Here is a 13532-nt window from a genome sequence, read left to right on the forward strand (position 1 = left end):
TGTCTTGTACAGAATATTTGACAGGAACCTTGAATTGCAGACTGTAAATCTAGGAACCATTAGGTCAGAAGGCAAACTACCACCAACAGGGCACCTTCCTGGTACAAGACAGAGTGGTGTAGACCTGATCTTTATCTTAAAAAAAAAAAAAAAAAACACACTTCGGGTTTGTTTTAGAAAGAGACCTGCTTGTATAAAGGTGGGAGGATAGTTTTTATTGGTTTCTCACTCCGATAATGCATCTTAAGCCATGAAAATTAGGTCTCTGTAAAAGAGAAAAACCTTCAGTTGTAAGCCCCCAGAAGGAATTCTAGAAATACCTTTACTGAAACTGATTTGGTTCATAGGCTCTTCAATGGTTGAAAGCCTTTTAGTCCCTCCAATGCTAAAGATAAGAAACATCTGAAAGGAAGCTTATTTACACATTGTATCTAAACACAAGCTCTTCCTAGAATAGCTGCATGATACCTTGTTTGGTGAAGGGTAAGATGTTTTATATACAAATACAGTAAAGGCATATGATATAGCTGAATATAAAATACTGCTGTTAATGGGCATGATTAGCTATCTGACAATGCTTAAGCAACTCTTTACCAAACTCAAAAAGACAAGAACGAACTGAGGATTATTAAGAAACAGCAAGACCACGCCTTATTTGATGAGCATTTAGGTTTAAATGACTAATAATAGTTTTGAAGTAGACACAGGAAGGAGGAGTGTTTGGATTCCTCAAACTTTCAATCCCCATGAAACCCTGAGGGAACTAAAGAGATCTCAGAAAATGAACTGAACAACTAAAACAAAAAGTTAAACCATCTTTTAAAAGGTCCTGAGAATTTCCCTATCACAAAGACAAGAACAATAAAAAAGTCAAAGTATTATGACCCTGCTGCATATTAAGCAGAAGATGCTAGCATGTGTGCTAATGAGGTGACAGCAGCTGATATTTGAATTAATCTATCTGCTAAATCTCTAGAAGAGGTGGGTCTTCCACCTTCAGTGAGACTATGGAAACTAAGACAGATTTACACCTAGTGTATTAAACTCATACTCCTGCACACAGTCTTGGTCACACAAAAGCTCAAGTGCCAATACGTCTGTCAGTCTATAAGGTGTCACAGGACGCTTTGTTGGTTCAGACAGTTATTTAATCTCAACACCTTTACAAATAAGCAAACAGCAGCAGCATGACAAACAACCACAGCATCAAGAAGCAGAAGCTTTCTAGCCAAGCATGGCTTCTGCAACATGTTATCACTGAGACTTCAACACCACTGGGGAGCTGCAGTTCACAAAAGCACTTCCAAGGGATTTAAAACATTTCAGGAACGATATTTAAATGCTATCAATCATTTCAGGTGCTTCCTGCTTCTCCCATTAAATACCAGATAGTGTATTCTAGGCACATCTGGTAGGGGGACATCAGCTAACCTTGGCAAACAGAAATTTGGGACAGTTTAAATGCAAGATTCTTACTATTCATTATGTAAGAACTCTTTTGCTTCTTTTAAGTAATCTATTTCGATGAGTCTTTGGTTTCACAGGCCTCCTTAGTTTTAAGATCACTCACCTTTGCCCACTTAAAAACTTCCTAAGATACCCAAGCTAAACCAAACAGGATTCACCAACTCAAATTAAATTTCCCCATCTACACTAGCCAGTTGAGATATCTATGTATGATATATTGAGACAGGACTCATTGCTGGTTTGGGGAATATCATCATTAGGTTTTAGTTCACCTAAAGAAGAATTTTCCACCACAACATACCCCTCAAGGTATAATCTTTATTGAAAACTCTCCATAGAGGGACCTGCAGAGGAGATTGTAACCGAAGTAACCATTGTTTATTGCTTGAGTTTTTAGTCCATTTCTCACTTTTCCTTTCTTCAATACAAAAACCTAAGAACAGCCACCCTGGGTCAGACCAATGATCCATCCAGCTCAGTATCCTGTCTTCCAACAGTGGCCAATGCCAGATGCTTCTGAGGGAATGAACAGAACAGGTCATCATCAAGTGATTGCCCTGTCACCCATTCCCAGCTTCTGGCAAACAAAGTCTAGGGATACTTCAGAGAAAGGTTTTGAATCCCTGCCCTATCTTGGCTAATAAGATCATGGAGGATAGTTCCCTTTTGAACCCTGTTATAGTCTTGGCCTTCACAACATCCTCTAGCAAGGAGTTCCACTGTGTTACCTGATGAAATTTTAAACCTGCTGCTTATTAATTTCATTTGGTGACCTCTAGTTCTTGTGGTTGAGGAGTAAACAACATTTACTTTCTCCACATCACTCATAATTGTATTGAGTTCTATCATACACCCCCTTAGTCATCTCTTTTCCAAGTTGAGACATCCCAAATTTATTACTCTCTTGTCATATGGAAGCTATTCCATACCCCTAATCATTTTTGTTGCCCCTTTTCCAATTCCAATATATCTTTTTTTGATATTGAGCAACCAGATCAGCACACAGTATTCAAGAGGTGGGTATACCATGCATTTATATAGAGGCATTTGATATTTTCTGTATTATATATTCCTTTCCTAATGATTCCTAACATTGTTAGCTTTTTTGACTGCCGCTGTACATTGAGTGGATGTTTTCAGAGAATTATCGAATGACTCCAAGATCTTTCTTGAGGGGTAACAGCTAATTTACACCCCTGGAAATGTTTTCCCATGTGCATTGCACTTTGCATTTATCTACACTGAATTTCAATTGACATTTTGTTGCCCAGTAACCTGAGATCCTTTTGTAGCTCGTCCCAGTCTGCTTTAGACTTAACTATTGAGTAATTTTATATCTGCAAATTTTGCCACCTCACTGTTTACCCCTGGTCCCAGTACAGGCCCCTGGGGGACACCGCTATTTACCTCTCCATTCTTAAACCTGACCATTTTTTCTCCCTTTGTTTCCTATCTTTTAACCCGTTATCAATCCATGAGAGGACTTTCCCTCTTATCCTATGACAGCTTACTTTGCTTAAGAGTCTTTGGTGAGGGACCTTGTCAAATGCTTTCTGAAAATCGAAGTACACTATATCCACTGTATCATCCCTGTCCACATGCTTCTTGATTCCCCCAAAAGAATCCTAGTAGATTGAGGAGGCACGATTTCCCTTTAGGGAAGATTCAACATGGTTTTCCTAACAAATTATGTTCATAATTCTGTTCTGCTCTAGTTTCCAATTAGCAATTTACCCAGGACTGAAGTCAAGCTAACCGGACTGTAATTGCTGGGACCACTCTCAGGAGCCTTTTTTAAAAATTGGCATCACATTAAGTTATCCTCCAGTCATCTAATGCAGAAGCTGATTTAAATGATAGGTTACATAACCAGTTAGTAATTCTGCAATTTAACACTTAAGTTCCTTCAGAACTCTTCAATGAATACCCTCTGGTCCTGGTGACTTACTGTTAAATTTAACAGTTTGTTCCAAAAATCTCCTCTACTGACACCTTAATCCGGACAGTTCCCCAGATTTGGCATGTAAAAAGAATGGCTCAGGTTTGGGAATCTCCCTCATCCTCAAAGACCAATGCAAAGAATTTAAGAATATTTATTATTCTGCTCGTTTCTAATCCTGGTGTTCCTGACGGCATAGCAAGAACCCCATGTGACTAGTAGCGTGGGTGGGGGTGTCACATCCTAAACTGGCACTGGTTTGATTTATCCCCAATATTACTAAAAATGTACAGTCTATAGAAAGTCAGTTGGCACTCTATCATCCCTTTCTACCTCATAGGGGGCTGGGCCTGGGGCTTCAAACTGCTCATGGAGGTGCTGATGAAAGAGCATCCAAAGCAGAAGCCAGGGAGGGCAACTTGGTTAGAACCCCCAGGTTGGCAGCAGCTTGGAGTGGGATTTTAAGCGGGGTGACTAATAGTGGACCCCTCACCTGAGCTTCTGTAATAAGTGCAAGTCTTTCATCTATTGGGCTGGAGAGATTTACCTTGGCTACGTGACTCACAATCCACCTAATGCCTTGTAATTGTTTAGAAGTTTCAAATTTGGAATCTGTACATTCCAGTTCCAATTTAATGAAATGGTCCAATCTCCCCAAGAAATCTGTACAACATTGTGTGTTTGGTCAAGAGCATTTCAGATCCATTTTTACCTCCATACACAATCTAAGTCGTGAAAAACTGCCTTTCTGAAATTGGTGAGTCTTACAGGCCTGGACGAAATTGCAAACACCAGTAAAGAATGAGGCACTGTTCTCAAGACCTGGATAAGCTACACCTTGGGCCAGTAAATTAAGACACTAGAAACATCACAGCACCCTTCCCCCTCAATCCCCCAGTAAACCAAAAACAAAACACCAACTCTTTTCTGGGCAGGTCTCAATAAAATTGCATTTGGCCCTGTACAGTTTAAAGCTTTTAGTACAGGATAACTGGAATCCACACCAATTACTTCATTTCGATTTATAGAAGAGGATATAGACTTTGGTCACTAGTCAAAGTTCATAAGCCCAAATTTGGGCAAATCCTAATATGATTGCAATGTAAAGCACCTCTTAATTTGAGAGTTGTCACAAACACCACTGAGAACAACAGGCAAAAAGAGGCTGCCATAACCTATGTAGGACAAACTGCTGAATGCCAAATTTTTGTAGAAAAAAAAAAAATCACTGAAAATGTACACTCTAGAGAAACAAGACATAGTAAGAGCCATCTCTCTCTGAATGCCAATTCAGGGATTGACACCCACCATTTTAGTCACATGGAGTTCATTACCACACTAATTAAAAGGTATGCAAAATAATCAATTAAGTATAACTTATCTTAAGGAAAAAATACCCCCCAAAAGAACAAGAAAAAACAATGGTCACTTCAGTATGGCTTGCTGCAGCAAGCTTTGAGTGGCCCACCTCTGGCAAGGACAGTCTTCTCTTTGGTACAAGACAACCAAAATTAAGTAGTGAGTACCATCTTAGTGTCTCTCAGATAACAGTCTATAGATGGGGGAAATAATTTCATTTAAGGGCACAGAAGTCCTGTTTGGTTTATCCTGGATAACCTAGATAGTTTACTCACCTTTATCTACTTATAATCTTAAATACTTAACTAAACCCTATGAAATCAAATTAAGTCAAACTTAAAAGATAGTCAAGTAGCTTTCTTGTAACAGGCATATTAAATAAAAAACTAAAAGAATCTTATATCAGAATTAAATCTCACTATTTCTCTGCTTACCCCTGGTTAGCTGCCAACTTCCCATCAAGAACAAATCAGCTAAGGAATTTGGCGATAGATTAATATCCCAAATTACAGTAAACTTTTCTTGTAGTCTTTTAATGGAATATTGAAATGTTACTACTTTGTCAGTGCTTTGGCTAACTTCCATCTTATCAATTCTTGTTGAAGTCTAAGGTTGATGCATCTTAAAGTTGCAGTATGGCTATTTTCTCCTTAGCTGTCTTGCTTGTAGGAAGAGGCGAGAGGCTGTTGCATGGAGCTGAGGGATGTCAGATGAGCAAGAGCTGCTGGCTCTCTCAATTCAGAGACCTTATATCCTTCTCTTTCCTAAAATTTCATGAAAGGTGGTGAGCACAATTTTTTTCAGGGGTGTGTCTAGAGTTAACTGCTCTCATCCTTTTACTGGCCCAAAGCCTTTGTGAGTTAGACTTAGTAAGATCTCCTCATGATTACGTAGTCTGTTTAATACATATGCAATATGCTCCTTATTGCTTTTGTTTCTAAAAGTATTCTCAGAATTCCCAACCACAAGAAATTAGAGCTTTAGCTCATTAGTCATTTTGAGATATTTCTTCAGTTCAGAGTTTAAGGGGAGTTGAAATTCTGCTTCAATTAAGACCCCATCATTCTCAAGTCAGATTGTGTGGGCAGTTCAAAACAGTCCTTTAAGACAAAATCAGAGTCTTTAAACTCAAGTAGTCATTAAGGAAGTCACTGTCCTTTTTTCTTAAATCTTTGGAGAGCTAACTCTGAGTTGGGTGAAGAAATTGCTTAAAGTATTGCCAGATTACAAATTCATTTCCCAATTAATACGAATATTGACTATTTGTATTAATACCTAGTCTTCTCAAATTACATTCATATATTTATACATATGCCTCTATTCATAACATTATGAAGTTATATCAGATGGTTGCATTTAAACAACATGTATATTTACATTTTCAGAGGCTTGTCATCTTTAAGCAGCTAAAGAATTATAATGTTTGCATTGAGAGAAGTACGAGTTTGTTAAGAGACGCTAATGTCTTCTGTAAAACATTTGCCAATCAAGGTTGTCTAGACATTTGAAGGCTTACAGAGTGCTTACAAAACAAGTTAGTTACTTTCAGCAAGAATTCTGCAGAGGTTTAACTAGAGGTTTTTCCTTGCAGGATCGGGGGAGGATACAGAAAAGCTCAATTTTACAACTTCCCATGTGTCACCGCTTGCTTGCATCATTGCATGCTTCTGAAGTCAGGAATTTCTAAAAAACAAAAATCTTGAAAGTTCAGATTTTGAGCTAAGATATCTACATGTGTTGTCTATTTGCCTTAAGAGCCTTAGATTTATGACCTGTCATTTATAACTAGCAATTAAAAGCTGAATTTTAGGGTTTGTGCAAGACACTTGGTGTAATAAACATGTTTTTATGGCTAAAGAGGTGTTATCTTCCCTGACACGTGGCTTGTCACTAGTTGACAAAACAATAAGTATTGTTATATTCTCCAAGCATCATGGGTCTAAACATAATGGTAGTTATCTTTTAAAATTCAGTAAAGGCACTAGCAAGTTTGTAATGACCCATTATTACAAGGCATAAGTTATAATTGTATTAACCATTTTTGTATCAATACTGAGATCTATCCCCTACATGTACTAGCTGGCTAACAGTGTAGTCTGACATACAAGGGCAATGCCAAATGGAATAGAAGGGAGACCAAATCATGTTAAGGGACAGAGGGTGACTGTGTAATTCAATATAAAAGAAAATGAGAGCCAGAATTACTCTAGCCTATCTTTGAAAGTGCAACACTGTACTGTTGAAGCTACACGTACAGAATGTTGCATGCAATTCTGGGGATTCCCCTAGCAGCAGGCAATCAATCAATCAGCTGTGTCTGTCTTTCAGTTTAGCAGAGAATGACATATGAAAAGATGAAAAGCACTAAATACACAGATACACACAATAGACTTTGCATTAAATCACTTTGACAAAGTGTTTGAAGGTCAGGATACCAAGGAGTATGGAATGAAACTAAGCAAATGTAAAGTTATACTCATCAGGAAATATTTCCTTAATGTGTTAGGCAGACTCATTTCCTTAAGAAAATGGAAAAAACCTGAGAGAGACTGGGCTAGGATGCCAAAAAAAAAAGGATTGAAGAGCAATGAGCAAAAGAGAATAAAAACAGCAAATTTTATTATTTTTAAAAAGTACATATGAAACAGGAAACCTGCCATACAATCAATCAGTGGGGCCACTGCATGATTAAGGTGCTGAAGGAGCACTCAAGGAAGACAAGGCCACTGCAGAGAAGATAAATGAATGTTTTGCGTCAATCTTCACTGCAGAGAATATGGGGGAGATTTCTACACCTCAGCAATTCTTTATGGGATCAATCTGAGGAACTGTCTCCCCACATCCCCATGGCACTCCACCACCCACCCCAAGATTTATTCAGGGATATATAGTGAAAGTCATGGGACAAGTCACAGGGCGTGAATTTTTGTTTACTGTCCATGACTTTTACTAAAAAAAAAAAAAAAAAAAAAAAAAAACCATGATTAAAACATAGCCTTACTAATAACCCTCTGTTTCCTAAGATAGTCAAGGATACAACCCCCATGCTCTGGGTGTCCCTAAACCTCCAACTGCCAGAAGCTGGGAGTGGATAAGGGCTGGATCACTCGATAATTGCCCTGTTCTGTTCATTCCCTCTGAAGCACCAGAAGACAGGATACTAGGGTAGACGGACCATTATTCTGTCCTAGTTGGGCCACTCTCATGCTCTAGGAAGCATATTTTTGTGACTAAGGCAACAGACTAGAAATCATGATGGTCCACCCACAACTTCCCTAGTTCTGGAAGAAGTAGAGTGAACAGAGAGAAACTACACTTAGAGGTTTTAAGCTTAAAGACAGGTAGTTACTCATGCACACCACACACATTAAATATTTCTGGGAACATATCCAAAATATTTTCAATATACATTCAGTGTTTAATACAAAGATTGTTGCTACTTTGTTTACAACACTGCTCAACAGCTTATCTCAAAATAGTAAATGTAAGGCTTAGCATATCCATTTCATCTGCTATTAGAACTGGGCTGAGACATTAGTTTTGCTGTTCATTATGATCCTAGGCTAGGTATAAGTATAGGCTTATCTGCTTCCAAAAGTCATAAGTTGCATACCTGGTGCAACATGTGACAGTCTGCTATACTAAACAGAGGAAGAAAGGAGAAGACGCTTACTAAAACACATGAGGAGTTGGATAGCAATGATAGAGTTTCACAGTTTAAAACTGAGCTGGAAAGGACAGTTTTGCCATTAGTCCAAATTAAAATTTACCACTTGTAAGTCTCATAAGGAAAAGGCTCTACTCCAAAGACCCTGCACTTTCTACACAGACTAAGCCTCTTTTGAGCAAGAAAAGCTGGTTAGGATAGTAGGTTCATCCCTAACACATATTTTAGGCTCTGTAGATTAAATGTCTATAGACTATCTTTCCATTTAAAATAAGTTGAAGATGGATGAAGAAAAACTCTTACTCTATGCAACCTAAGAACTTCTTTCCTTCCTCTCTCCCCCTGGTCTTTAGCCAAGGAGAACACTCAAAATTGAAATGGAGCAAAATATGGAGTTACAATGCTGTCCTAACCAAAAACAGTAGCCTTTCTCTCTTTAACAAACTGATTACCAGTAAAATTACTTACCCCCCTTCCTCAAGGAATCAGAAGTAGCTTTGTCTTGTCTTTTCCAACAAAAATAGAGAGGTAGGCACTCCTTAAGCCTTTGTTGATAAGAGTACAAAGCATGAGGACTGTGGGCTAAAACTGAACCCCTTTCTGCTGTGTTCTGGTGACTGGAAAGAGCCCAGCTGATGCAGATTTCCCATTTAGAAAAGCAATCACCAGGGCTGAGCCTGATCCTTTGATGGAGAACACCTGGAAAACAATTGCCTGCAAGCCCTTGCAGCACTGACAGGAGTGTGTGTGCTCTGTAACTCATGGAAACTCATTTCACTCCCCAGCTTGCTAAGCCATCAAGGGGGTTCATTGCACTTATCTCCCCATCCCTGCTACATAGAGAAGGATGTAAATCCATGTTTTGGGGGATCCTGGACAGCAAGTAGGGATTTTGAGGGGTGATTGGGAACTAGGAATCCATTCTTACCCTAATTTATAGTTTGAGGCAATGGCTTACTCAAGGACACAGTCAGTGTAACCTATCCATTAAATATTCCCTTCTCCCCTAACTCCTACAGCTGGAAGCCAAACACGATCAACTCACGATAGTTACACATGAGCTTCCCAGGCAACAGTTGTGTCATTGAGCTGCTGCTCTAGAAGGATTAGACTGAATTTGGGCATGGCAGGAAGTTCCCCCATATCCCAGGAAGGGAGAGGAAGACATCTCTGCTGCATTTTTCAGACTAGCACTGGACACGGAAACAAGAACATGCTCAAAGGGGGGCAGGAGGGTGGAGAAGGAATTTCTGCAGGCCTCTTTCTCCACATAGCCAAAATGTCAAGGACTTAAGTCCCATTTTCAAAAAAGTGGCTGAGTCACTTGGCTTACACGAAAGTTTTTTTACTCATAGCCTTTACTGAATACTCTTCTGCATCCTTATTTATCCTGTACCCACTTCACCTCTAAGCAGAAGAACAGTATAAATGTGGCAGAAAGGGTTAAGGATTGTTATTGAGTCCAAGAAATTAGATCAGGAGTCGGCAAACTTTCTGGCCTGACTGCCACATCTGGGTCAGGAAATTGTATGGCGGGCCATGAATGCTCACAAAATTAGGGGTTGGGGCTGAAGGAGAGTCTCTGGGCTGGGACTGAGGGATTCAGAGGATGAGAGGGGGGCAGACTCTGGGCGGTGCTTACCTCAAGCAGCTCCCAGAAACAGCGACATGTCTCCTCTCTGGCTCCTACATGGAGGTGCAGCCAGATGGCTCCACACACTGCCTTCTCTGCAGGCACTGCCCCTGCAGCTCCCATTGGCTGCAGTTCCTGGCCAATGGGAGCTGTGGGGGTGGCTCTTGGGGCAGGGGCAGTATGCAGAGCCCCCTGGCTGCTCCTATGCATTGGAGCTGGAGGGGGGACATGCCACTGCTTCTGGGAGCCATGTGGAGTAAGGCAAGACCCCAACCCTGCTCCCCAGCTGGAGCGAAGAAAGCCCCCAACACCACTTCCCAGTGAGAGTTCAAGGGCCTAATTAAAATGTCTGGAGGGCCACATGTGGTGCCTGGGTCATAGTTTGCCTACCCCTGGATTAGAGGCAAAAAGTGTTTTTATTTTTTCAGTTTATTAATGTAGCTGAGACACATGCCAAAAAAAAAAAAAAAAAAAAAGATGATATAGTAAAAAAGGCAAGTCCTGTCCATAGTTAGGGCCCTATCGTTTTTCATGGCCATGAAAAACATGTCATGGATTGTGAAATCTGGTCTCCCTCCATGAAATCCAGTCTTCTGGGTGCTTTTACCCTATATTATACAGCAGGGGGTGGCAACCTTTCAGAAGTGCTGTGCCACGTCTTCATTTATTCACGCAGATTTAAGATTTCATGTGCCAGTAATATATTTTAATATTTTTAGAAGGTCTCTTTCTACAAGTCTATAATATGTAACTAAACTATTGTTGTATGTAAAGTAAATAAGGTTTTTTAAATGTTTAAAAAGCTTCATTTAAAATTAAATTAAAATGCAGAGCCCTATGGACCAGTGACTAGGACCCGGGCAGTGAGAGTGCCACTGAAAATCAGCTTGTGTGCTGCCTTCCACACATGTGCTAGAGGTTGCCTACCCGTTATACAGATTTCACAGAGGAGACCAGTGTTTCTCACATTGGGGGTCCTAACCCAAGAGGCAGGTGTGGGGGGGGTATCAAAGTTATTTTAGGGGCTGGGTCACGGTATTGCCACCCTTACTTCTGCACTCCTGCTTTCAGAGCTGGGTGGCTAGAGAGTGGCGGCGGCTGCTGGCCAAGGGCCCAACTCTGAAGGCGGTGCCCAGCCAGCAGCAGTGCAGAAGTAAGGGTGGTAATACCATCCTATGCCACTACCACCCTTACTTCTGTGCTGCTTCCCATCAGAGCTGGGCAGCTGAAGAGTGGTGGCTGCTGACTAAGGGCCCCTTTCTGCAGGCAGCAGCGCAGAAGTAAAGGTGATAAATACCAGACCATGCCATCCTTACTTCTGCATTGCTGCTGGCAGCAGCTCTGCCTTCAGAGCTGGGCTCCTGGCCAACAGTCACTGCTCTCCAGCTCTAAAGGCAGCACCACCACCAGCTGCAGCTCAGAAGTAAGGGTAGCAGTACCATAGCCCCCTTACAATAATAATATGACCCACCCCAACTCCTTTTTGAGTCAGGACCCCTACAATCACAACACTCTGAAATTTCAGATTTAAATAGCTGAAATCATGACATTTACTATTTTTTAAATCCGATGACTGTAAAATTGACCAAAATGGATCCTGAATATGGTAGGGCCTTATCCACAGTACAGCTTCCAGCTGCTCCTATAGCTCGGGATACACATATAGGGATTATGAATTTTCCAAGCATAGAGAAGAAAGGGTATAAGGCCCAATCTTGCAAACACATGTACACAAGGAACAATCAACAACCATTCCCTTGAGTCAAGTTACCGATGTATCTCTGCCTGATCAGGCATCTAGTTTTTGCACGTCATTCCCACAGCAGGGGGAGGAGGAAGAGAGCCTGCTTAAAATAGGAAAGTGTGACCACCACCATAGTACTACCAAGTTTGTAAGAGCACTTTTCGTAACTGAACCTGAGATTACTCCATTTGACTCTGTCCCTTTATAGATGCGGAGGGTGAGGTACACAACCATCATTATGTGTTGCAGCAGGAAGCAACACTTACTTAGCCCTCGTTAAATCAGGCCATTGATTGAGAACTCCCTATTTGGGTTTAATCAGTCTAACTTTAAGCACTCACTGCTTATTTCCTCTCCAATAGGACAGGGATGGTTTAAGTGTCAGCAAACATCTAGTTTTAAGCACTTTTTTAGATCTCACACTGACATTGGAAAAGTGCTGTATTTATTTTGAAGGCAGAAGAGATGGAATTTACTTTACATGTTGCAGAAATGGACTTCTAAGTTTGGGCCCTATCTATTCTGATTTGAAGTAGACTCACTTGTTAGCCTCAAAACTGAAACAGACTTATATCTTCTACTCCTGGGGGAATTCTGCACACAATATTCTAAAATTCTGCATATTTGTAAAAATAACTCTAATCACAAGTTTCAATTATTTTGGTAATTTATTTCAAAATACCTGTAAGGAAATATGCCTAACTGCAGACACAAAAAAATTGCTCCAGGAGTAGAGTTAAAGAAACTCCTATGATAACCCAGTTCCTGTTTCTCTGCCCCCTCCCCTCCAGAGCCCAGTCATGGGGTGCTCACTCCAGACCCCTGCACCCCCTCTCCCTAGAGCCCAACTGCAGGGTGCTTCCCCAGCCCAGGCACCCACATGCCCTCCTTCCCCGAGGGAGAAACAGCATGATGCTGGATCTGAAGGCTTGTATGAAGTTTCCTGCATGCCACCTCCTTCCTTCAGGGCATGCTGAGAACTTCAAGTGCCAGGAACCCTCCAGCTCCCCCCGTTCTCCCCAAACGGGGTCTTCCATTTGCAAGCTGTGCTCTGCCAAGTCCTGGAGTCACTAGTAGTTGCCAGAAGCCCATAGTTTGTAAATTCTGCATTGTGCAGTGGTGCAGCAGTAACCTTCAACTGTACAATACAGGAGAATTGTTTGGGAAGTTTGTGCACTGACTACAGATGAAGACTGCTCACTAATCCTACTACCTGGACCCTGCTCTTGCTTGTGTCAGGTTATCCATTAACAGAGAATTGCTGCTTTAAGTATGTTTTCCTCTGACAATTTCAGCACAGTTACCTTAAACTTTGTTCTTCCCTCAGTAATGTATTTTGAGTCACTGTCTCAATGCAAACACACTTCTTGAAATAACTTGGTTTATAGATACACCTATTCTGCTACTGAACAAAAGCAAATCCAGCTCTTCGGTTCACCATAAATTGATATACTAGATCTACACCCTTTGAGAAACAAGCTACTTTTCCAAAAAAAATTGTCAATTAACATCTCTTACAAAGTACTGCTTAGGAAGTGGGGGCAAGATCTTTACTTTGCTCTAGCTCCTTTACAAGGCATACATAGACCCTGGAAGCCCCAGTGCTGGCAGAGTGAGCTTTCCCATCACTGCAGGAACTGAGAAAAAGACAGCTGTTAAACTGGTGTCTGGGACCAGTCTTGCCAACCCTGGTGTAGGGGGCATGCCAGGGCTTGGGTACTCC

Source organism: Gopherus flavomarginatus, chromosome 14 (assembly GCF_025201925.1).
Source record: "Gopherus flavomarginatus isolate rGopFla2 chromosome 14, rGopFla2.mat.asm, whole genome shotgun sequence".
NCBI lineage: Eukaryota > Metazoa > Chordata > Testudines > Testudinidae > Gopherus > Gopherus flavomarginatus.